This window comes from Stegostoma tigrinum, chromosome 15, assembly GCF_030684315.1.
Source record: "Stegostoma tigrinum isolate sSteTig4 chromosome 15, sSteTig4.hap1, whole genome shotgun sequence".
Classification (NCBI taxonomy): domain Eukaryota; kingdom Metazoa; phylum Chordata; class Chondrichthyes; order Orectolobiformes; family Stegostomatidae; genus Stegostoma; species Stegostoma tigrinum.
Genome location: NC_081368.1, coordinates 24,411,071 through 24,437,566, shown reverse-complemented (window position 1 = coordinate 24,437,566; position 26,496 = coordinate 24,411,071). Strand labels below are relative to the sequence as shown.

The 26,496-nt window shown below is 42.1% G+C and overlaps 1 protein-coding gene across 1 annotated transcript in view; it reads right to left on the bottom strand.

Annotated features, from left to right (window-relative positions):
- LOC125458730 (serine/threonine-protein kinase PAK 3) overlaps nucleotides 1-26,496 on the bottom strand; it is a 241,769-nt gene that overhangs the window by 168,380 nt on the left and 46,893 nt on the right. The window contains exon 2 of the mRNA XM_048544262.2: nucleotides 19,737-19,854. The gene's annotated coding sequence lies outside the window, so the exon portion shown is untranslated. The remainder of the gene's footprint in view (nucleotides 1-19,736; nucleotides 19,855-26,496) is intronic.

Sequence of the window (26,496 nt, the reverse complement as noted above, 5' to 3'; positions counted from 1 at the left end):
TATACATCATTTTCCACCTGGGACATCTAAATAGCAAACAGAAACTCCAACTTTTCTCCCTCTTCTTTTCGTGGATGTGATGCTAATTTGCGACACACATTAAACCCCCATCCCCTCACCCTGCCCACTCCACCACACTGCTGAGTTCACAATATCTGGGTGAACTAAGCACCATTTAATGTGTGTACTTCAGTGGCTAAGTGTTGCATCCATCCACAAGCCGTCAATTTAGATTGTATTTAAAAGAAAGCATGTCTTAAAAAAATTAATAGCAATGCTGTAAAGTCTGCACATCGTGTAAAATTGAATTACTTTAACTCAGTCAAGCTGGCACATGTATGTTTTGACTTCTAAACTCACAATCCACAATTCTGGTCTGTGCTAAACGGTACACTGCAGATAACTAACTTTAGAAAGCAGTTTACTGAAAACCGTGGGGGGTGATTTTAACCCCAGCCACCCAAAGTGTATTGTTAAAGTACTTTCAAGAAATCCACCCACATGCTTCAGCTTCCAATCTTAAACAGACAATTCTGCAAGGTAGTTAAGCCAACTCTTAAAGCCAACAGGATCTAATTCACATAAATTAATTGGGATTAGACGCAATCATCAAACTCTGACAACAATTTGAACATCAATTCAAGTCGAAAGCCCACTGTGGTCAACATCATTAAGGTGGTAATATTGCGGCCCATTTTGGCTGTGGTTACTGTTTTATTTAGCTAAGGGCATTGGGGAAATGAAGCTAAGGTAGTTCAATAGGATTGCACTACAGATTAGCCATGAAAAGCTGTAAAGATTCAAAGAGCTGAACAGTTCCTGTGTTCACTTAATAGATCAAATTTACAACCTTCAACAAGAAACAGCTTCTCCACTAACTCTGCTAGCATGAAAACAGACAGGCTATTCGAACAAGTTCATGTTGTGACAGATGTTTCATCTGCCAAGTAAACATTTAATTATAATTTTGGTCATGTCACTGCGGCTGTGAGGCATAGTGATGTTTGGTATCTTAATTAGAAGTCTGCTCCACCAGACTTTAAGTTCATGACTAATTTAATTCTGGCCTCACCTTCACCTTCCGACTTATTCTAGATAACCTTTCACTTCCTTTATTAGACAAGAGTCTACCTACCTCTGTCGTTTAAAATGCTTCTATTTCTGACACTCTCTTGGGGAGAGAAAGTTCCACAGACTCAGTCTGGTGAGAAAATTTCTTCTCATTTTTATCTAAAAGAGTGACCCCTTATTTTCCAAATTTGTCACTTAGTTCCAGTCTCTCCTACAAGAGCAAACATATGTCAGATAAAGCTTTTCTAGTGTAAATTTGTTTTTATAGTTATCATACATAATCGGCATTAAATGCCCCTGCATGAAGCCTGAATAATAGGAAAGCTGTGTATTAAAAATAGGGTTGAAGACATTCTCCAATCTCCTTTGTAAATTGGGCAGAGGAAGCTTTGGTGCAAATAACTATTTCATGGTTTTAGTATGCAAATTTTAGTTTCACGAATTAAAGTTGAACTATATAACATGGGTAAATGTGACAGAAGCACATAAAAACATGTTACACTTAAAAGGTTGGGATCATGTTGCTTTAAGGGGTAAAGGCTAAGAAGGTAATGTAATTAGAATACTAGGTTCTAGTGACTTCCAGAATACCGAAAACAAATGGTAGTTCAGAAAGTCATCCTCGTTGGTTTAACAGAATGAGAAGGGAAAAGATCGAGCTTGAAAAAGAGCATGCATCTTTGCTAAAGATGTATCAGAGATAATGGGAACTGCAGATGCTGGAGATTCCAAGATAATAAAATGTGAGGCTGGATGAACACAGCAGGCCAAGCAGCATCTCAGGAGCACAAAAGCTGACGTTTCGGGCCTAGACCCTCTCTGATGAAGGGTCTAGGCCCGAAACGTCAGCTTTTGTGCTCCTGAGATGCTGCTTGGCCTGCTGTGTTCATCCAGCCTCACATTTTATTATCTTTGCTAAAGATGTGCTGGTGCAAAGTTTGATGTAATGGCATTCCAAAGGGGGTTAGAATTAATTTATCTTAAAGCATTGAGTAAATCTTTAAGGACAGGGCAGAGCAGGTTACATTGTCATAGAGGTGGGTGAGGATTAACTCCGTGTATGACAGCGAGACATCAACATTGGTCAGGAGGAACTGTGAGAAAGTAGGTAAATGGAGTTCTGCAATAGTGTTAACAAGATTCTCTGGTTTCAATTTATCTGGACGTGTGTTTAAAGGGAGAAAGAAGCTGCAACTTGAAGTTGGAAGAATGCAGAAACAGAAGCAGCTCCAGGCAACTCAAGTGCTGCAACTGACACATCTCAAGCAGTTAAGGCTTAGGAGGAATCCCAGGGATTGGTGACTCCAGGCCTTGGAAAACATTTAGGGTTAAGAGGTAGTCCTGGGTGTAGAGCTGGGAGTAGGGTGAAGGAAGCATACAAACTTGGCGAACTTCAGCAGCAGCTTGGGTGACGCTGGCTAAAGGTGAAATTAAGCTAGCAATTAGAAGTTTGTCGAAAGGTTACTCTTTTTTATTAATTATGGCTCAGAAAAGAGGGCATGACTAGTGTGATTTACTTTTAACCCTGGGACAGACCAGTGCAATTCCTTATCACGGTGTTAGAAAAGGCAGAACAAATCTGACTGCACCATTGCTACATTTCACAGAAATTGTCAGTTTTGTTTTTAGTTGCATAGATTAGATCATTACCAAGATGACAAATAGAGAAAGATAGAGACAGGAAACAAATGCAACTTCTCACCAATGTGTTTTTACAAGGTGATTTGGACTACAGGTTTACAAGTTAAAGAGATTTATTAAACATGTACAAACTTCTTTTCAATAAAAGTTCTGAAAAAATGTCCACAGAAAATTATAACTCCATCGATTCAGCTGAAGAGTTAGTACCAGGGTCAAATGGTCACCTTCTGTCCCATTATCGGTGATCATGATGGAAGGTGTTGAAGAATGGTCACACCAAAATGTTGTCTTCTATGTCAGTCATCAATGGCTTGCTTTTCACTTTCACGTCTCATATTCTTATTTCCAACACGTGACTTGTTTATATTAGCTGGAGAAGATCATTGATCTTCTAAAATGTGAGTAATATTGCTCCTACCAGTGAGACATCCAGAAAGCTTTGGGGTTTTCAATACCAAGAGAAACTGGCATTTAACATATTTTAACATATTTCTAGGCAATTCACTGGGGTCCAAACAAAAAGATGGACATGGTCAAAGAAACAGAAGAGATTACGTGAACACCAAAACAAGAATCCTGGGTAGCTGAATGCACAATGATGAATTGAAGAGAAGGGACTTTACAGAGGACAGTGGTAGAAAAAATGTGTTGAAGATGACAAAGGAGATTAAGTGCAGAAATGGGTACTTTGAACTCCATTGTTTGAATCCTGGAAGCCAATGTTGCACACAGAAACGTAGAAAATAAGTGCCTAGGGCCATTCAACCCTTTAAGTCTACATCACCATTCAATATGATCATGGCTGATCCTGCAAATTCATTATCCCGTTCCCGCTTTCTCTCGATACCCCTTGATTCCTTTAGCCACAAGGGCCACATCCAGCATTTTCTTGAATATATCTAATGAACTGGCCCCAACAGCTTTCTGAAGTAGAGAATTCCACAGGTTCACAACTCTGAGTGAAGAAATTCTTCCATATCTCAGTCCACAGGCAATGAGGAACTGTGGGGAAGAAGGTAGAATAATAGTGTTTTTTTGACACAACAAAATTGATGTTTGATTGGAGAGTTGGCCAGTAATGTATTGATATATTAGCTCTAGAGGTAATGTGCCTCAGCATTTCAGCAGGAGTGAGGCTGAAGTAAAAGTAGAAGGAGATAATTTTCTAGAGGCAGAAGCTGGTGGCCTTTGTGGTGGACAGAGTATAGGTCACAATCAGAAGGTCAAGAAGATTGCAAACAGTTTAGTTCAGCCCAATATAGAAGCCAGAAGAGGAATAGAATTGGTGCTAAGGATAATGATTTGTCGTAAAGCTGAAGACAATATCACTATTCCCACTGTTTAGTGGAGAAAATGACAAATGATCCAGGACTGAAGGCCAAAGGAATAATCACATCCAACATTGGATGTTTTGCTTTAGGTTTTGCCAGTCCTAGTTACAGTGTGTACTCTGTCCATTACAAAAAAAAATGGAACATACTATTTGATACGATCAGCCAATTATGTTAAAACGTGGAGCTCTGGCTGTCGAGGCTGGGAAGAGAGGATGTAAGCAGTAAATCTGGTTTTGCTGCGAGAGACTGAAGGCTCCCTGGGGAAATCTGGGGAGTAGGTAAGGGAATTGGAAATAAGGATCGAATCTTTAGGACTTCAGGAGGCTTTCCTTTGCTACCATTGGCTGACAGCTCTGATCATCCCCTCATTCCTAGATTAATTGAAGTCATAGCAGCATTGTGTCATTGAGTTTTGTGTCTTTGGACAAAGAAAGGAACAGCACAGGATCAAGCCCATTAGCCCACCAAGACTGTACCAACACATGATGCCTTTCCAAACTAAAAACTTTTTGCCTCAATGCAGTGCAAATCTCTTATTTCCTGCTTATTCATGTGTGTGTCAAGATTCCTCTTGAACATTGCTATTGCGTCCACCAACCCCACCTCCTTCAGCAGTGCATTTCAGGCATTGCCACTCTCTGCGTAAAAAAGAAACCTGCTCTCACATATCCATTAAACTTACTCCCTTTTACCTTATATTATGTACCCTAGCAATTGACTTTTCAAACCTGGGAATTTGGAATATACATCAGCCACATACTCACCATTTGTTTAAGATCGTTTTTCTAGTTCTTAGAATTTATAAGAACGAGAAACAAATTTAGGTTATGTATTCCTGATTCTTAACTAAAACTATCACTCCCACCAGGCAGTTAAATTCAAGGCTGTTTCAAAAAACTGTCTTAGAACAAAGAACAAAGAAAATTACAGCACAGGAACAGGCCCTTCGGCCCTCCAAGCCTGTACCGATCAAGATGCTCTGTCTAAGCCTGTCATCTGGCTTCTAAGGGTCTGTATCCCTTTGCTCCCTGCCCAGCCATGTACCTGTCCAGATACATCTTAAAAGACAATATTGTGTCTGTGTCTACCACCTCCACTGGCAACACGTTCCAGGCACTCACCACCCTCTGCATGAAGAACTTTCCACGCATATCTCCAATGAACTTTCCTCCTCTCACTTTGAACTCATGACCCCTAGTAATTGAGTCCCCACTCCGGGAAAAAGCTTCTTGCTATCCACCTTGTCTATACTCTTCATGATTTTGTAGACCTCAATCAGGTACCCCCAATAATCCTAATCTACTCAAATTCTCTTCATAGCTAGCGCCCTCCATACCAGGCAACATCCTGGTGAACCTCCTCTACACCCTCTCCAAAGCATCCACATCCTTTTGGTAATGTGGCGACCAGAACTGTACACATTACTCTAAATGTGGCCGAACCAAAGTCTTATACAACTGTAACATGACCTGCCAACTCTTGTACTCAATACCCCGTCCAATGAAGGAAAGCATGCCGTATGCATGCCTTATTGACCACTCTATTGACCTGCGTTGCCACCTTCAGAGAACATTGGACCTGAACACCCAGGTCTCTCTGTAAATCAATCTTCCCCAGGACTTTTCCATTTACTGTATAGTTTGCTCTTGAATTAGATCTTCCAAAATGCATCACCTCACATTTGCCCAGATTGAACTCCATCTGCCATTTATCTGCCCAACTCTCCAATCTTTCTATATTCTGCTGTAATCTCTGACAGTCTCCTTCACTATCTGCTACTCCACCAATCTTCGTGTCATCTCAAACTTGTTAATCAGACCACTTATACCTTCTTCCAGATCATTTACATACATCACAAACAACAATGGTCCCAGGACAGATCCCTGTGGAACACCACTAGTCACAGGTCTCCAATTCCCTGCACAAAACCATGTTGTCTATCACTGACAAGCCCATTTTCTTCCAAATGGGAATAGATCCTATCTCTCAGTATCTTTTCCAGCTGCTTCCCTACCACTGACGTCAGGCTCACTGGTCGATAATTACCTGGATTATCCCTGCTACCCTTCTTAAACAAGGGGACAACATTAGCAATTCTCCAACCTTCCGGGACCTCACCCGCGTCTAAGGATGCTGCAAAGTTATCTGTTAAGGACCCGGCTATTTCCTCTCTCGCTTCCCTCAATAACCTGGAATAGATCCCATCCAGACCTAGGTACTTGTCCACCTTAATGCCTTTTAGGACACCTAGCACTTCCTCCCTCCTATGCCAACTTGACCTAGAGTAATCAAACATCTATCCCTAACTTCAACATCTGTCATGTCCCTCTCCTTGGCGAATACCGATGCAAAGTACTCGTTAAGAATGTCACCCATTTTCTTTGGCTCAATGCGTAACTTTCCTTCCTTGTCCTTAAGTGGACCAACCCTTTCTCTAGTTACCCTCTTGTTCTTTATATATGAATAAAAGGCTTTGGGATTTTCCTTAACCATGTTTGCTAAAGATATCTCATGTCCCCTTTTAGCTCTCTTAATTCTCCTTTCAGATTTGCCTTACATTCCTGATATTCTTCGAAGGTTTCGTCTGTCTTCAGTCGCCTAGACCTTATGTATGCTTCCTCTTTCCACTTAGCTAGTCTCACAATTTCACCTATCATCCATGGTTCCCTAATCTTGCCATTTCTATCCCTCATTTTCACAGGAACATGTCTCTCCTCCATGTTAATCAAACTCTCTCAAGCCTCCCGCATATCAAGTGGGGATTTATCTTCAAACAGTTTCTCCCAATCTACATTCCCCAGATCCTGCCGAATTTTGGTATAGTTGGCCTTCCCCCAGTTTACAACTCTTCCTTTAGAACCACTCTCATCTTTGCCCGTGAATATTGTAAAACTTACGGAATTGTGGTCGCTATTTCCAAAGTAGTTCCCTACTGTAATTTCAACCACCTGGCCGGGCTCATTCCCCAACACCAGGTCCAGTATGGCCCCTTCCCGAGTTGGACTACATACATACTGCTCTAGAAAACACTCCTGGATGCTCCTTACGAACTCTCTCCATCTTGACCCCTAACACTAAGTGAATCCCAGTCAATGTTGAGAAAATTAAAATTTCCCATCACCACCACCCTGTTTCTCCTACACCTTTCCATTATCTGTTCACATATTTGTACCTCTATATCACGCTCACTGTTGGGAGGACTGTAGTACAGCCCCAACATTGTTACTGCACCCTTCCTATTTCTGAGTTCTGCCCGTATTGCCTCAATGCTCGAGTCCTCCATGGTGTCCTCCTTCAGTACAGTTGTGAAATCGTCTCTGACCAGTAAAACAACTCGTCCACCCCTTTTACCTCCCTCTCTATCCCGCCTGAAGCATCGAAATCCTGGGACATCTATTTGCCAATCATGCCCTTCCCTCAACCAAGTCTCAGTAATAACAATAACATCATACTCCCAGGTACCGATACAAGCCCTAAGTTCATCTGCCTTATTGACTACACTTCTCGCAGTAAAACAAATGTATCTCAGACCAGCTGTCCCTTTGTGTTCATCATCTGCTCCCTGCCTACTCTTCCCTTTAGTCACGCTGACTTCATCATCTAGTTCCCTACAGGCTTTAATTACTACCTCCTTTCTGTCCAATAACCTGTCCAATATTTGGTTTCCATCCCCCTGCCAAATTATGTTAAACCCTCCCCAACAGCGTTAGCAAAAGCACCTCCAAGGACATTGGTTCCAGTCCGGCCCAGGTGTAGACCATCCGATTTGTAATAGTCCCACCTTCCCCAGAACTGGTCCCAATGTCCCAAAAATCTGAACCCCTCCCTCCTGCACCATCTCTCAAGCCACGCATTCATCCTGGCTATTCTTTCATTTCTGCGCTGACTAGCACGTGACACTGGTAGCAATCCTGAGATTACTACCTTTGAGGTCCTACTTTTTAACTTACTAACTCCCTAAATTCTGCTTGTAGGACCTCATCCTGTTTTCTGCCTGTATCATTGGTGCCTATACGCACCACGACAGCTGGCTGTTCACCCTCCCCCCTTCAGAATGTTCTGCAGTCAATCTGAGACATCCCTGACCCGTGCACCTGGGAGCAACATAGCATTCAGGAGTCTCGTTTTCGTCCACAGAACCACCTTTACAATCGAATTCCCTATGACTATCGCCCTTCCACCCTTTTTCCCGCCCTTCTGTACAGCAGAGCCAACCACAGTGCCACGAACCTGGCTACTGCTGCCTTCCCCTGGTGAGCCTTCTCCCTCAACAGTATCCAAAACGGAATACCTGTTTTGGAGGGAGATGACCACAGGGGACACGTGCATTGCCTTCCAGCTCTTTCTCTGCCTTTTGGTCACCCATTCGCTTTCTCCCTCAGCAATCCTAATCTGCGGTGTTACCAATTTGCTAAACGTGCTATCCACGACCCCCTCAGCATCGCGGATGCTCCAAAGTGAGTCCATCCACAGCTCCAGAGCCGTCATGCAGTCTAACAAGAGCTGCAGCTGGACACACTTCCTGCACGAGAAGAAGCCAGGGACATCAGCCGCGTCCTTGAGCTCCCACATTGAGCAAGAGGAGCACAATATGGCTCTGAGATCTCCTGCCATTTTTAATCTTAAACTTAACTTAGATGATTGAAAAAGGAACGAGAAAAGTTTTTACCAATCACACGATATTAAAAAAATGAAACATAAAAAGCCTTACCCCTTCTACACACCACCCCGTCCCTTTTTTTTGGTTAGAGGAGGAGGCACTCCAGAAATTCATTGACTTTATGACTTGAGTCTTTGTGCTCTTCCTGTTTATGTGAAAATTAACATCTCTCCGAATTACGCCCTTGCTTTGTTCCATGCTTCTCTGATCACTGTATAGTGCCTCCTGTAATTACTTTACTAATGTCTGAAGGTCTGGACTTAGCTCCAACCCTAGACAGGCATCCGTTGCTGCTCCTTATTTCTAATTGCATGGAACTCTATTCCAACAAGGAGTCAACATCTTTGAGAAAAGAGGAGAGGCAAGAAAATTACCAAGGGCAATAGTGCGAGGATGCCAAAGGCTCAGCAAAATATGCTCATGAGAGAAGATACCAAAATGGCAATGCTGCTGAGTTGATTTTCTGCTTTAGTTCCCAATGAGGAGGTTAACAACGAGGAAATGACAACAGTGGCAAAGGGGTATCATTATTCTAAATAAGGAAAGGAAGGAGAGAAGGTACAAACAAGTCAAACTTAAGGAAGTCTAAACTCTCAGTCTAAATGTATTACAGCCATGGATACTCAAATAAACCAAGGAGGAGCTGGTAGACACACTAGTAGCCACACATAAAAATTCAATTGAAAAACCTGGAAATTCAAAGAAGTTATCCAGACAGCAGGATATGTATCTTAGATGTCTCAGGGAAGTTAACATGGAAATAATGAAGATTCTGGTTACAACAACCTTTCAATTCTCTTGGGTCACAAATGTTACATTTGAGTTCAAAAAAGGGAAGACAAATAAACTTGGTAACTAGAACCAGTCAGCTTGATGTCACTTGTGGGAAATCTCTAGTAATCATAAGCAAAGATAAATTAATTTTAACATGGAAAAATTAGTCCAAAAGTTTACAGTTCAAGGCAATCCATCCTGACCATTGTGACTGAGCTCTTTGAGAAAATAATGGTGATAGTTACTGAAGGTAGTGCAATTGAAATTTGTACAATAATCAAAAGGGTGTTGATAGGTGACACATTAAAATTGGATCAATGAGCAAAACCTAAGCCAGAATGAGTACAGGCTGTGGAAGCATGGATACAAAATGGATTTAGAAACAGAAAGCAGTCAGAAGCAGAAAACAGGAACAAAAACAGAAATTGCTGGAAAAGCTGAGCAGGCCTAGCAGCATCTGTGAAGAAAGATTCAAAGTTAACATTTCCGGTCGAGTGATGTTTCCTCAGAACTGATGGTAGGTGGGAAAATGTCAGTTTATATGCAGAAAATAGGGAGAGGGTGGGGTAGAGAGTAAACAATACGATAGAGCAAAGAGAGAGAAGAGCATTGGATAAATGAAGGAGGTGATCACAATCTGCCTAGGATGGTGAATAGTCGTTAATGGAGGCAGTTAGTGACTAACAATAGGTATTGTGTAATGGCAAGGTGTGCGATAACTAGTTCTGGTGTGTAGGGTAGAGAGGGTTAGGACATGGGAGAGCTTAGGCCCTAAAATTATTGAACTCAATATTGAGTCCAGAGGTTCTTTCAGTTTTTATTTAAAAGCAGAAACAGATGTTTTCCAAACTGGAGATTACACAATGCCATTGCCCAGAGGCTGACACTGGAGTTTTGGCATAACAAGGAGTAGAACTGGATGAACACAGCAGGCTAAGCAGCATCAATGGAGCAGGGAGGCTGACGGTTCGGGCCTAGACCCTTCTACAGAAATGGAGAGGGGAAGGGGGTTCCGAAATAAATAGGGAGGGGGGGGGGGCGCGGATAGAAAATGGATAAAGGAGAAGATAGGTATAGAGGAGACAGACAAGTCAAAGAGGCAGGGATGGAGTCAGTAAAGGTGAGTGTAGGTGGGGAGGTAGGGAGGAGATAGGTCAGTCCGAGGAGGACAGGCAGGTCAAGAGGGCAGGATGAGGTTAGTAGGCAGGAGATGGGGGTGGGGCTTGAGGTGGGAGGAGGGGATATGTGGGAGGAAGGATAGGTTAGGGAGGCGGGGACGAGCTGGGCTAGTTTTGGGAGGCGGTAGGAAGAGGGGAGATTTTGAAGCTTGTGAAGTTCACATTGATACTATTGGGCTGCAGGGTTCCCAAGCAGAATATGAGCTGCTGTTCCTGCAACCTTTGGGTAGCATTGTTATGGCACCGCAGGAGGCCCAGGATGGACATATTGTCTGAGGAATGGGAAAGGGAGTTGAAATGGTTCACGTCTGGGAAGTGCAGTTGTTTAGTGCGAACTGAGCGTAGGTATTCCGCAAAGTGGTCCCCAAGTCTCTGCTTCGTTTTCTTGAAGTACAGGAGGCCACATCGGGAACAGTGGATGCAGTATACCACATTGGCAGGCGTGCAGGTGAACATCTGCTTGATGTGGAAAGTCTTCTTGGGGCCTGGGATGGGGATGAGGGGATAGGTGTGGGGCAGGTGTCGTACTTCCTGCAGTTGCAGGGAAAAGTGCCTGGTGAGGTGGGGCTGGAGAGGAGTGTGGAGCGGACAAGGGACTCACAGACAGAGTGATCCCTCATGAAAGTAGATAAGAGAGGGGAGGGAAAAATATCTTGGGTGGTGGGGCCAGATTGCAGATGGTGGAAGTGTTGGAGGATAATGCGTTGGGTCCGGAGGTTGGTGGGGTTGTACATGAAGACGAAGGGGATTCTGTTTTGGTTGTTATTGTGGGGAGCGGTTGTGAGGGATGAGTTGCGGCAAATGTGGGAGACATGTTTGAGGGTGTTCTCGACCCCTGAGGGGGGAAGGTTGCTGTCCTTGAAAAACGAGGACATCTGAGATGTACGGGAGTGGAATTCCTCATCCTGGGAGCAGATGTGGTGGAAGTGAAGGAATTGGGAATAGAGGATGGCATTTTTGCAGGAAGGTGGGTGGGAGGAGGTGTATTCTAGGTAAGTGTGGGAGTTGGTGGGCTTGAAATGGACATCAGTTTTTAGGTGGTTGCCAGAGATAGAGACAGAGAGGTCCAGGAAAGAGAGAGTGGTATCAGAGATGGTCCAGGTGAACTTAAGATTGGGGTGGAAGATGTTGGTGAAGTGGATGCGCTATTTGATGAACTGTGGATGAACCTTAGGTGGATGGCCGCTTTGTGGAACACCCACAATGCTTTGTTCACACTAAACAACTGCACCTCCCAGTCGCGAACCATTTCAACTCCCTTTCCCAGTTCTCAGATGACATGTCCATCCTGGGCCTCCTGCAGTGCCATAACAATGCCACCCGAAGGTTGCAGAAACAGCAACTCATACTCCACTTGGGAACCCTGCAGCCCAATAGTATCAACATGGACTTCACAAGCTTCAAAATCTACTCTCCCCCTACCGCATCCCAAAACCAGCCCAGCTCGTCCCCGCCTCCCTAAGCTGTCCTTCCTCCCACCTATTCCTTCCTCCCACCTCAAGCCACACCCCCATCTCCCACCTACTAGCCTCATCCCGCCCCCTTTACCTGTCCGTCCTCCCTGGACTGACCTATCTCCTCCCTGCCTCCCTACCTGCACTCACCTTTACTGGCTCCATCCCTGCCCCTTTGACTTGTCTGTATCCTCTCCACCTATCTTCTCCTCTACCCATCTTCTATCTCCCACTCTCCCTAATTTATTTCAGAACCCCCTTTCCCTCCCCCATTTCTGAAGAAGGGTCCAGGCCCAAACCGTCAGCCTTCCTGCTCCTCTGATGCTGCTTGGGCCTGCTGCGTTCATCCAGCTCGACACCTTGTTCTCTCAGATTCTGCAGCATCTGCAGTTCCTACTATCACTGGAGTTTTGGCACTTATTTTCATGGTATGCATCAAAAAAATAGTAGCTGACATTTCTATTATCCAGAAGCTGTGCTCCCCCTCTACTGTTCTCAAATATTCTTATTTGTAAATGTGTGTTGTGCTTTACACAATCCCACACCAGAAGGCTCATCCAATTGGCTAAACTGTGTGGGCACCTTAATAAATACAGTCATAAAGTTGAGGTTACACTACAGACACCAAATTTTGAACAACACTTAGACAATATACAAAAAGATTAAACTATACTAAAATAGGTCGATGTGTCTGAATTATAAAAAGTCAGCCTTACCGTTATGCAACTGAATCAACTTGTGTTAAACAAAGTGTTAAAAAGTTTAATTATCCCTCGAGTCAAATCCTTACATACAGTTGTAACTGTCTTTAAACAGTTACTGTCTAAACTGTCAAATTTTTCCAGCATCTTTGATTTTTTGTCCATTTTCCAAAATCTGCAGTATTATACATCTGCTGGAATTGAAATTCCATATAAAAATACTCTTTTTAGATTCCTGATCTGAATTTTCATCTGGGTGTGGAAGAGTGTATCAGTGTAAAAATACTACACTGATTTCCTTCTAAAAGAAACATTGATTTTCCTCCACATTAACATTTCCTTCTAGTATGTTTATGCATCAAAGAAATGCACAACTGGCCCCATTGAGGTCGGGTTCCTCTATTTTAAAACGGGCATGAAAACCAGATTTTGTGCTGCCCACCCCTACTGCACACCATCTTTGTCTGGTATTCTTGGTCTTAGAAGCCACTAAAAATACGTCACTTCTGACAAAATGTAAAGAAAATGGAAAGCATATTGTGAGATCTAGAATATCTTAGAAATGTGCAAGTGTTTTTACACCATCAACTGTCACTCTTTGGGCTGTGTTGTAATTTAGATGTGTTTTAATGCATTAATACATTGGGATATGCCCTTTAAAGGTAAGTTCTCCTATTGACCAGCTGTGTGTATTTGTTCACATTTATCACATGATGGTTCAAATGAGAAGGTACCACAATGCAGTGAAAGATGTTGTCAAATGTCCTGTCTGCTATGCTGTCATTTTATCTACTGTGATTTAAGTAGTTTTCATTGATTTTGAAAAAGAAATGGCCTTAACACTTGGAAAAAAAAATGTTTCTTACACCTGCACTTAAAATAAGCATATTCTGTTCTTTCCAATCCAGAGAATAGTACATTGCTAGGCAACTGTAGGCATTATTGGTGCTTGGCTGGCTTTCAAATAATAATTGGTTTCAGCACAGTGAATGCCCTATTCATCTGAGGATGAATGACAGTTTCAAGGTGGTGTAACAACAGTTCGCCCCTTTGGTGTGTTGTCTGGTTTGTTCACACAAGCTAATAGGACTGCAATATATTACAGGGCTTTTTACCATGGCAGAATGCCCATTTTCTTGGTATTGATGATATTGGACATTTATCTTCTCCCCATAAAATGTAAAATATTTCCCATTGATGTTTCATGGGGTTTGACTATGCTGTAGAGGATACATGGGAGCTCAGAGGTGCCACAGAAAATTTAGGGGCATGGGGGAAACATGGAGTGACACTGGTGATCAATAGAGGCATGGAGTCTAAATGAGTTCATAAAGTAGCACAAACATTCCGAAAAGGCCTGAGTAGATATGGGATGAGGGAGGTGATGAGTGAAGTTGAGGGGGTATTTTAACACAGTTGGAAGCCAGGGTGTTTTGTTGAAGAACTGAGTCAGGCCTACTGGCCAGCCTACCTCTGCACTCAAACTCCTCAAGCACTCTGAAGTCATGTGCGCATTAGGTGTGTAGATTGCAAAGTGCAAGGTCAACTTTCCCCCCTAGGCCCAAAGGGAAATTCAGCTCATGGTTAATATTTGTTAAAAATACAATTACACTTTTTCAGCGCACATCTCAGAACTGATTATCTCACAAATACATCCTTTCAATGAACTGTGATATGGTATGACCAAATACTGTAAGACCTGTAAGCACAGAAATATGCAGGATCTTCTGCCGTTTTGACAATTCAAATAGGTCACCTAGTTTGCATTGAATCTATGGTGACAATATCAGACAGTACAGTAAGTACCAATTTAAATGACTAAATAAACAGTAGTGCACACAAGCCAATGAATGACAGCATACAGTTTGTCTAGCCTGAAGCCAGCAACATTCATGCAGCTGAAACAGCTCAAGAAAGCTGAGGTTCAATTAGTTTCAGAGATAGTAGGAACTGCAGATGCTGGAGAATCTGAGATAACAAGGTGTAGACGGATGAACACAGCAGGCCAAGTAGCATCAGAGGAGCAGGAAAGCTGATGTTTTGGGTCTAGATACTTGGAAGGGTCCAGGCCCGAAACATCAGCTTTCCTGCTCCTCTGACGCTGCTTGGCCTGCTACGTTCATCCAGCTCTACACCTTGTTATCTGAGGTTCAATTTGATCTACAGCGCAAGCTCTGCATGCTTTTAAGCTCTAATGACATTCCTGGAATACACATTTTCTGTAGTGTTTTTTGTTTATACTTGACTTCGATGTCCTGTTTACCAATAGCTTTATCATTTGCAGCAAATAATGCATTAATTACAGAGCTAAAAAATTTCCATTTCTACAGCACATTTTACAACAGGATATCCCCAGTGCACTTTTTAGCCAATGAGGTGCAGTCACTGTTGTAAAGTAAGACACAATGCAGCAAATTTTCACACAGCTGGTTCCCACAAAACAGAAATGTGATAACAAACAGATAAGTCTGTTCTTGCAGTGTTGATTGAGAATAAATATTGTGCAAGGACACCAAGGTCAATTCAATTTTTCTCCAAAATAGTGGGATCTAATACTTCCACCCAAGGGGCTAGATGGTGTCTTAGTTTAACTTCTCACCAAAACAAAACATTTCTGACAGTTCAACATTAACTCTATACTACACCACAGTCAATGCTACTGGCTGAAACATGGCTGACAACTCAGACTTAGAACAATGAATCTGTAAAAAGATCTTATTGACAGCATATAAAAAATTGCTAGCGCCAAATTAAAGAACTCTCTCCCTTCAGATTTCCAGATAGTGGATTACAGGTTCTGAGGAAGGGTGACTCAACCCAAAATGTTAACTCTGTTTTTTCCCTCACAGATGCTGCCAGACCTGCTGGGCTTTTCCAGCAACTTTGTTTTTGTTCCAGATTTACAGCATCCGCAGTTATTTCAGTTTTTATTTAGTGGATTATTTGTAATCTTTTTGCTTAAGCTATTTCTCGGCACATTTATTATTGAAAGGAAGCTATTTTATTTATGCATAATTAAATCCTGTAGAAGTGAATAATTTCACTGCATGTAATTAAACTAGGCTTAATAGAAAACAGCCCAATTGAAAAAAATACACTCCTTTGCAGAAAAAGATACAATACAAAACCAGAAAAAAATTGCTCCAAAAACCCGTAATTTTATAGCACCTTTCAAGACATTCCAAAGTGTTTTATGCAACTGCAAACAAAAAAGTGGACAAGTCGGCTTGTGTGATTAAGTGGATAACTCTTTCAGAGAGTCAGCACAGGCATGGTAGCCTAATGACCTCCTTTTCTCCTGCATCACCCATGTTCCCACAATACTATTCAGTCAAGTGGCTGAATTTGTTTTTCCCAAAGTACAGTATGACCTCCAACACTGACCAAACAAAAGTGAACTTCAACAGGGATGGCATCCATGATGGACAGTTAGTATCAGAGCTGTTAAGAATGCACAGCAAAAGTTTGTGAAACTTTTGTACATTTTGGGTTTGGATCTCTGGCTCCATTGCAGTTTGACATTTAACTGGGATAATATTTTTATCCGTATTGGATAATATAGCACCACCTGCTGACCTAAGGCCTTAGCAGAGTAGCAGCGGTTAATTCGCCAGCCAAGTCATTCTTGTGGTCTCAAGAAGAAGCTTCTACCTCTCTCTCTCTCATCTTAATGGTAATGCAGCCACAAACAACCAACTTTCAGGCTGTTAAAACTTGAATAGTCAGCCAATGGCAGACATTAAACTTTCTGGATCAGCCTGCCAGAAAAATGGGCCATATTCTTTCCTGGACATAATTGAGCACATTGTATTAGACTCACATGCATTTCTTATGAGTTGTAAACTAAAATGTTGTCGATATGTAATTGGGTTTAGTGGTCAGATTGTTGCACTAAGTAAGTTAATCATGCAACTAATGCATTGTATCATAGGAGTTATAACAGAATCAAATGGATTCATCTAATGGAGGAAAACCCAACTACAGTGTAGAACCAAAAAAAACACTCTGCTGCTTTCTCAATAGCTATAAAACCCAGTTTCTGTGCAAGTCAAGAACTTCGATCTTCTTTACCTGAATTAAACACACCTATGGGCAATATTTGATGCAGGTAATGGGGAGGATCAGGGTTTCTCTCCCATGACTGGAGAGTAATCCTGCATCACCTCCTTTGGAGAAAGCACACAGGAAAGAGCCTCTTACAATCACTGTAGTCCGTGATGGGCCTTCCTCAGCTTTGGGCATATTTGAAACACCCTTCCTACCTCCACCCAAGAACTACTGCTCAGAGATTGGCAGCTGTTAATTGCTCATAAGTATCAAGGGGGTGGGTGGCAAATGCCAGCAATGCACCCAGAAAGAGGAATAGGATCAAAGAGGGACCCAAGCTACAGGTGAGTTGCAACAGGATGGCATCAGTAGAAGGGGTCGTCAGTAAAGAGAGGGGGAAATAGCGCCAGTAAGGGGAGGGCAGGAGGTGCCCCTCAGGAAGTTCCGCAATTAGATGCTGAAGTGCTTTTGAATGAGGTAAAAGCTCTCAAGCAAACACAACAGGTTTGATTTTCCCACATGACAACCCACATCCGGATACAACGCATCATCCTCCGACACTTCCGCCATTTACAATCCGACCCCACCACCCAAGACATTTTTCCATCCCCACCCCTGTCTGCTTTCCGGAGAGACCACTCTCTCCGTGACTCCCTTGTTCGCTCCACACTGCCCTCCAACCCCACCACACCCGGCACCTTCCCCTGCAACCGCAGGAAATGCTACACTTGTCCCCACACCTCCTCCCTCACCCCTATCCCAGGCCCCAAGATGACATTCCACATTAAGCAGAGGTTCACCTGCACATCTGCCAATGTGGTATACTGCATCCACTGTACCCGGTGCGGCTTCCTCTACATTGGGGAAACCAAGCGGAGGCTTGGGGACCGCTTTGCAGAACACCTCCGCTCAGTTCGCAACAAACAACTGCACCTCCCAGTCGCAAACCATTTCCACTCCCCCTCCCATTCTCTAGATGACATGTCCATCATGGGCCTCCTGCACTGCCACAATGATGCCACCCGAAGGTTGCAGGAACAGCAACTCATATTCCGCCTGGAAACCCTGCAGCCTATTGGTATCAATGTGGACTTCACCAGTTTCAAAATCTCCCCTTCCCCTACTGCATCCCTAAACCAGCCCAGTTCGTCCCCTCCCCCCACTGCACCACACAACCAGCCCAGCTCTTCCCCCCCACCCACTGCATCCCAAAACCAGTCCAACCTGTCTCTGCCTCCCTAACCGGTTCTTCCTCTCACCCAGCCCTTCCTCCCACCCCAAGCCGCACCCCCATCTACCTACTAACCTCATCCCACCTCCCTGACCTGTCCGTCTTCCCTGGGCTGACCTATCCCCTCCCTACCTCCCCGCCTATACTCTCTCCACCTATCTTCTTTACTCTCCATCTTCGGTCCGCCTCCCCCTCTCTCCCTATTTATTCCAGTTCCCTCTCCCCATCCCCCTCTCTGATGAAGGGTCTAGGCCCGAAACGTCAGCTTTTGTGCTCCTGAGATGCTGCTTGGCCTGCTGTGTTCATCCAGCCTCACATTTTATTATCTTGGAATTCTCCAGCATCTGCAGTTCCCATTATCTTTGGTTGAATACCAGCTGGATCAGGATGTGGCTTGTAATTTGGGATTAATTACTCCTGAATTGATAGCAGGATAGGTACCATGCTGAGAATTTCCAGCTCAAAGTTAAATCAGGGCAGAAGTACCACCATCTCCCTCCACCCTCTCTGGGCCTCAAATCCACCTTTTAACAAGCCCAGTTTAAGTAAGCATTTGAGAACATCATAATGAGCATTAGATTCAAAGTCATTGGGCATAACAACAAATGGTAGAATTTATTTAAGATCTAAACCTAACTCATCTTTCCTACAATTGAAAAACAATTTTGCACATCACATGCAAAGTATATTCACAGCACTCAACTCAGTAATGGCCATTAAAATTGGGCCTGAATTTTATCAGAGATCAGCAAACTGTCATACATTCATAGAGTCATAGACATGTACAGAATGGAGACAGACCCTTTGGTCCGACTTGTCCTTGCTGACCAGAGATTTCAAATTAATCTAGTCCCATTTGCCAGCATTTGGCCCATATCCCCCTAAACCTTTCCCATTCACATACCCATCCAGATGCCTTTTAAATGCTGTAATTGCACCGCTTCCTCTGGCAGCTCGTTCCATATATGTACCACCCACTGTGTGAAAAGGTTGCCCCTTAGGTCCCTTTTAAATCTTTCTGCTCTCATCTTAAACCTCCTAGTTTTAGAATTCCCTAACCTGTGGAAAAGATCTTGGCTATTCACCCTATCCATGCCCCTCATGATTTTATAAACTTTTGTAAAATTGCCCCTCAGACTCCAATGTTCCAGGGAGAATAATGCCCGCCTTTCCCAGCTCCTACACTCAGTGCGCTGGCCAATAAAGGCAAATGTACCAAATGCCTTCTTCACCATCCTGGTTACCAGTGGCTCCATTTGCTGGTTATGATTCTGTTTGAAGCAAGCAATCCCTCAGTATGCCAGGCACAGCAAATTACAGTGAAATAGTAAACCATTCAGGCACCTTGCTGACATTAATGGTGTTTGAGCCAGTTGTGGAGATTGTCCTGACATGCCACACAGGCAGGAAACTTGAATAGTAAGCAGAAATGAACATGTTGGATTTTGCTGTCATGAAAGATAGTCAGGCAGACTGCGGTATTATACAAAATCATGAACACAAAGTTCAGAAGATTCAGACCCCTTCATGAAGATAGTTGAGGTTTTCAATCTGTTGCACTTAAGGAAGTCAGAATCTGTAGCATCTGTAACCAAGAGTTGCACTTTTTTCTAAGATTTGTACTCCAGGTCTATAAAAGACTTACTGAATGTCCCACCGTCTCTACAAAGGGGACTAAGGCTTCAGCTGTCCATGGTCACCCATCCCATTCAATATCTTCATCGATGAGATGTTAAATTTGCTGCTGAGTCTGACAATATTACCTGCAAAAAGAAATTCCAAATTGTTAATCTGGAATCGACACTTAAACTTTATGATAGACTTGAAAGTGTCTGCCTCAAGAATTATTGACTGTATTGTGGAGTTCAATTTTACAGATGATATTGTGTTCTCAAACTGTCCTGTGAATTTATTGTACCCTAGTCACCATTTTCAACAATGGCTAATCACAGTGATATGGTGCCTTTATACTGGACGAAAAAGATATGAACGGTATTGACTTAAACATACAGAAGCATTGATGTCAATTATTTACTTAAATAACAGCAGAGTATTGAGCATTATATAATTTGGTTTAAAGTATTATAAAAAAAGCAAAGAAAAATCAAAATTAAAAATATTTAATTGTTAATTTCAATGGTCTGAGAAGGGATATAGCACAAGACAGACTTGGAAACTGGTAAATAAGCAATAACAGGCCTCAACATAAACCATTTTTATAAAGACATATTAAACAAAATAGAAATAAATATACTTGTAGTTTGGATGATTTGGGATAAAAAAGGAAATCTTTTGAAAGCAAAGGATATAACTGAAGTACTGGATTTTTGTTTGATCTTGGAGATTCCACAGCCTATCCAAAAGGCACTGAGATTCTGGATTCAGACGTTCAATTCCTACTTCCAACAAATTCTACTTTCATCAGTAGTGAAAAGGAGACAGGACTTCACTCACTCATAGTGGATATCTAAACTTACACAATGCTACTTCGCTTGATCCCATATTACAGTAATAGATAGAGCTGTACAGCATGGGAACAGACCCTTTGCTCCAACTCGTCCACGCCAACCATATATCCTAAATTAATCTAGACCCATTTGCCAGCATTTGGCCCACATCTCTTTAAAACCTTCCTATTCATATACCCATCTAGATGCCTTTTAAATGTTGTAATTGTACAAGCTTCCAACAACTTCTACTGGTAGCACATTCCATACATGTACCACCCTCTGCATGAATGAGTTGCCTCTTAGGTCCCTTTTAAATTTTTCCCCTCTCACCTTAAAACAATGCCCTCTAGTTCTGGACTCCCTGAACCTGGAGGATAAGACATTGGTTTAGTCTTACTAATCTTTTGTAACAGATGCAAATGCGGGCAAAGGACCCGTAAGAAACTTACACGCAGTTATTTAAATTTTTGCATTTTTAATTTTGAGAACAAAAGTGTCTGCCTGCACCTGAGAGTTAAAATAAAACTGTGCTTGCAGTTTCAATCATTTTTTGTTGATACAGCCCTAAGTACTATCATTGCAGAATCATTACTGATTTATTATTTCTACAACCTGTCATTATCCGGGTGAGAGGTTGTAAGTTCATCATTTACCTGACAGCTTCAAGGTATTAAAGGATTAGCTATTAATGTGGAGCGATGAATACAGATACTTGTTTTTATAAGGGATGAATTACTTGAGGTGATTTAACATAATTGAAGTCTTTAATATACACTGGAACTTTATTTTGTTTCATCTGAGCACAGTTCCTAAGATCTGACCATGGAGGATATTGGCTGATTTGACATAAGGTGTGCAAGGGCAAAGAATGGTGGATGGAAAACAATGGGCTGGTATAAAATTGGCATAAGGGCTATTTGGTGCCATGCTATAGAATGATAGTATGATTCGGCATCAAGTTAACATAGAGCCTTTAAAGTGCAGTGGAAATGAGTAGAGTGCATTAGATAGTACAATGGGAGGCAAGCTCAGGAAGTTGATAGAAAGTAACTGCTGAATACGCTGGCATCATTCAATGTTACCAAACCATCATGCCCAGACATGATGTATCCTATGTTGCAGAAAGGAGGCAGGTTGGAAGCTCTGGCCTAATTGTTCAAACCTCCTAGTTATATTGGAGTGGCGAAAGAGAACTAGTGGAGTATTAAATCTGTTCAAAACATGAAAGAGAGGTAAATCTCAGTCTAACATTAATGATGGAAAACCTACCAGAGACCATTGACAAAATCAAACTTAATAATTGAGAGATGTTGAATCAATAAGGGAGAGCCAGCATGGAGTTGTCAAGGGCAAATCATTTCTGACTAACCTGATAAATTCTCAGAAATCAGAGTGGATTATTTCACATATTTCAATAAATACATATACTTAAATTTTCAAAAAACATTTTAAAAGTATCTCACAACAGATCCATCTGGAAAATCGGTGAAAATTATTCTCAATTGGTACTAGTAACCCATTAAATAATTGGCTGACGTTGGGGGCAAAGAGTATTGCTAACCAAATGGAAATGCCTAATGAGTTCCCCAGGGTTCAGCATCAGGATCAGTCTTTTTTTTGTTATATATAAATGACTTGGACACATGGAGTCCAAGTTTGAATGGTTAAATTTTATGGGAGTGGAGATAGCTTCAACAGCACACTGTCTACAAGTACCCTGACCTGGTTCCATGGCAACCAAACAACTAAGTTCTTGATATCAGGACTCTCATTCTTCTAAGAGGTGACATCCTGTCTCTGAGAGCTGACAGTTTATGGAAGAGCTAGCAGCTCCTCATTCCCAGCAGCACCAGCAGGAAACACCCTGTGTTGGAGCATCATCGCAGATGCTGCACAATGACCAGGCAAGTGGGGTCAGAACCACACAGGAGGTCCCACTAAACATATGGTAGTGAAGGGGGACATTTGCATTAAACAGGCTCTCCATGAGCCACAGAGCACCCAGTCAGGAAGTCTCCACACCCAAACAAAAACAGAAGTTGCTGGAAAGGTTCAGCAGGTCTGGCAGCATCTGTGATGAAAAAATCAGAGGTAATGTTTCAGATCTAGGTGTAGGTTAGATGGGCTTGAGATCGGTATGACAGGTCGGCACAACATCGAAGGGCCTGTACTGTGCTGCAATGTTCTATGTTCTATGTCTAGTGACCCTTCCTCAGAACTCTTCTGCTACAAGCTAGGGTGAATGTAATCCTATATTTGTCAATTATCAAATGACCAGTCGCAGCAGTTACTAACTGGGGTACTCAGACAGAGTTGGGGAGAGGATGTGGGATGGCTTTGGGTTTAAGATAATGCAACCTGAAAAACCGAGTAATTACGAAAACTACACAAGTAGAAAACAGGCAATTTTTAAAAAATGCTTTATCAATTTTTGTTTGCCCAATATTCAGCTTATATCATTACATTTGGAGGGCAATAAGATAAACACAACATCAAAGTGGCCACTAGTTCTACATGTAAATGTCTCATCCATAAAAATAATAAAGAACAAGGCTCTTTTGAGAGATGCCTCAGGCCAAAATCCAGTTTCTAGTGGATACACTGAACCAACACCTTGTTCTCAGCATTTATACAGTGCTTAGACTAGACCAACCCACCTGTACAAGAAAAACAAGAACTCAAAATGTATTATCCGCTTACTGAGAATTGTTAATGCTGTGGAGGGATTAGTGGCAGCCTTTTATCACCAGATCATGATGTCACACTGGCTACTGCTAGCAAAACAAAAACGAACAGGTTTCCCAGGGTTAAAACTGTTTCAGAGATAGTAGGAACTGCAGATGCTGGAGAATCTGAGATAACAAGGTGTAGAGCTGGATGAACACAGCAGGCCAAGCAGTATCAGAGGAGCAGGAAAGCTGACGTTTCGGGTCTAGACCCTTCTTCAGAAACATTCAGATTTCTGAAGAAGGGTCTAGGCCCAAAATGTTAGCTTTCCTGCTCCTCTGATGCTGCTTGGCCTGCAGTGTTCATCCAGCTCTAAACCTTGTTATCTTAGGTTTCCCAGGGTGTCAGGTGAATGAGGTTACACTGTAGTTCTTTAAATAAATGAAAGAAGTGTTGTTCTTTTCTGTGGAACATGGACCTAAAGTACAGGAGCAGGAGAACGAAAAGCAGGAGAATTAGAAGTAGGAGTATATTCAAACTACAAGCCTACTCCACTATTTAATAAGATGACAATTGATCTTCGAACTCAACTACACTCTCCTGCCCAATCCTCAAGTCTCTTAATTACCCAGTGACTCCAAAATATCTGTCAATCTCAGACTTAAATATACTCAGCAACTGTACAGCTCTCTGTGGTGAAGAATTCCATTAATGTGTGACCCTCTGAGGGAAGACATTTTCCCCTGAACAGAACTTTCGCCTCCAAGCTGGTAGCATGAGTTGGGACGTTTTCTGACTTGCCATGTCTGCCTCAGGGCAAGTTCACCCAAATTCTAGACTTTTAACTGTTGAAGGCAAGGAAAGATATATTTGGGCCTGCTACCTTCACTCGCAGTTTGAATGGGAATGTAGAGATTACAGAAATGGCTGTTTAAAAGACTCTCCTCAGCACTGGGAAGTTCATCCCAGTTGTTTTATTACATATTAAACCCTCACACTTCACAACCATCTCCTCTCCATACATCAAATGATGTGCCCAGACACACCCATTGGCACCTTATAATATCCATGCCAATCATGTCTCCCATATCCACACTCCATAGGCCAGCACATATTCCATGACAACCAACCGATCTCCTGACTTATCCTAATGGCTCCCTTATAGTGTCCAAGCGCCAATTTAATGCCAGTTCATTTCAACCCACTTACCACCCTTTGCCCTGACACCATTGTTAACTCATCCAGGGCAGCGTATGGGATCTACTTCTTAGATGAAATAAAACATCTATTCCAACCTTTATCATATTAAAACACATCTTTAAGAACAGTCACATTCATGAAAGCCCATTCAAATCGTCTCATGTGCTTAATCCTTAAAAAAATGCTTGTATTGATAACTCCACATCAATGTCTGCTAATCCTTTAATAACCTCTTTAAGCTGCAATCAACACATGAAATAAGGTGTTCCTGCATATAATTACAGGTTGTGGATAGCAACTTAGTAATTGATAATGATATATGTCAGCCCTTGGTGTTTGTTAACAAATAGCTATTGTGATTGCTAGATAGATATTTTTAACTCTCTCTGACAAAGATAGCTTTTTCCTTTTAAAAAAGGGCTCAGGATTTAAATTATGTTACAGCTTGACAGTGCTACATACCTCAAGCACTCTTCAAACACAATTATGTCAGCTTTAAAAACTCATAAGTCTCACAATACGGGTTACGGTCCTTGATCCAATGGAAGTGGAGACTATATGAACTCAGATAACACGGTGTGAAGCTGGATGAACACAGCAGGCCTAGCAGCATCAGAGGAGCAGGAAAGTTTGACATTTCCAGTCGAGACCCTTCTTCAGAAAATCATTTTCTGAAGAAGGGTCCAGACCCGAAACGTCAGCCTTTCTGCTCCTCTGATGCTGCTTGGTCTGCTGTGTTCATCCAGCTCTACACCTTGTGACCTCAGAGTTCAAACAGATCCCACTTTACCTACAGCAAGGGCCGTAATTCACAGTGGGAGACTTGTAATTATTTTTAGACCAGTCGTAAAAATTTTTGAAGGGGTAATAAAGTCTGTGGCACTGTCACAACGTCAATGAAACACTCAGGCCTTTAATTATTTAATAAAAGACTCTGCCTCTGTCATTGAGAAAAATGGAACAGTGCTGGAACAAGATTGGTTGTTTCTCATGGAAACAGCCCTTTTGTTTCCTTTAGCAGAGTTCAAAGAGCTTTATGAAGTCACATCAAGAATGATATATAGAGACCATCCCAAAAATCTACATAAATCATTGCTATGCAAATCTTCATGTTAAACCTCTTGCATTAAAACAATTTAGAATACTTTTCTAAGACTGTAATTGAAACAATCAGGTGTCACCAACTCATTCCAACCCAACTTTGCAGAGCTTCTCTGAGTAGGAAAGTATTTCAATTCATGAAAACGGAACAACCTTAAACCTATAATGTACAACAATGAAGAGAAGGCTGTACAATAACTTACATTTATTCATTAAGTTGTCTAATTTGAGTTATCCATTCCCATTGGAAAATTTTACATTTCAGCTTTTGAGACAAAGTTGCTGATCCATCTAGAAATTGTAAATGTAGCTTCCTAACTCTACTATCCTCCCAGGCCTATGTTGGAAGGATTTTCAAACTGATACTCAACCTGTTTGACCAAGCTATTAATACTTTTTCTATGACCATCAAGTCCTAGAGTTGGGACTTGAACACATTGCTTCTCACTGATGGGTTGAAAAGCTAACACAGCACCACAGATATTCAAACTTCGAACTATTGCTTCTACTTTGCAGTTCCTTGAACATGACACTCCCTCCCAGCCAAGTGCCCACTTACCTATCAAAACCAATCTCTGGCTGGCCTCTTGTTTGTCAATAGTGCCAAGGTCACTCTATCAAACTCACAAATGGCACTCACAATATGATTATCTTGTCTGTTATTTCATCATAGTTTTCTTTTATATAGTTGCTACCCTCTTCCATCACCCTTATCCCACTGGCCTGCTCTAAAGGCTTGTCCCCAACTGAACACAGCTACTCCATCTCCATCAATGGTGTCCCTTCCAACTTTAATGCAGTTACTTCTGATCTGCCTGAAAAAAAAATTCTTGCTCCTTCCTCCAACTGCTACACTGAGCTGTCATGTAAATCATCCATGACCTTACAGCAAACCATCACAAATCCATGAGTGTTGAAAAATAGTCGAGAAATAGCAAAAATGGTGTTTAATGATAAATAAAGTCACCGAGCCACCAGAGATAACAT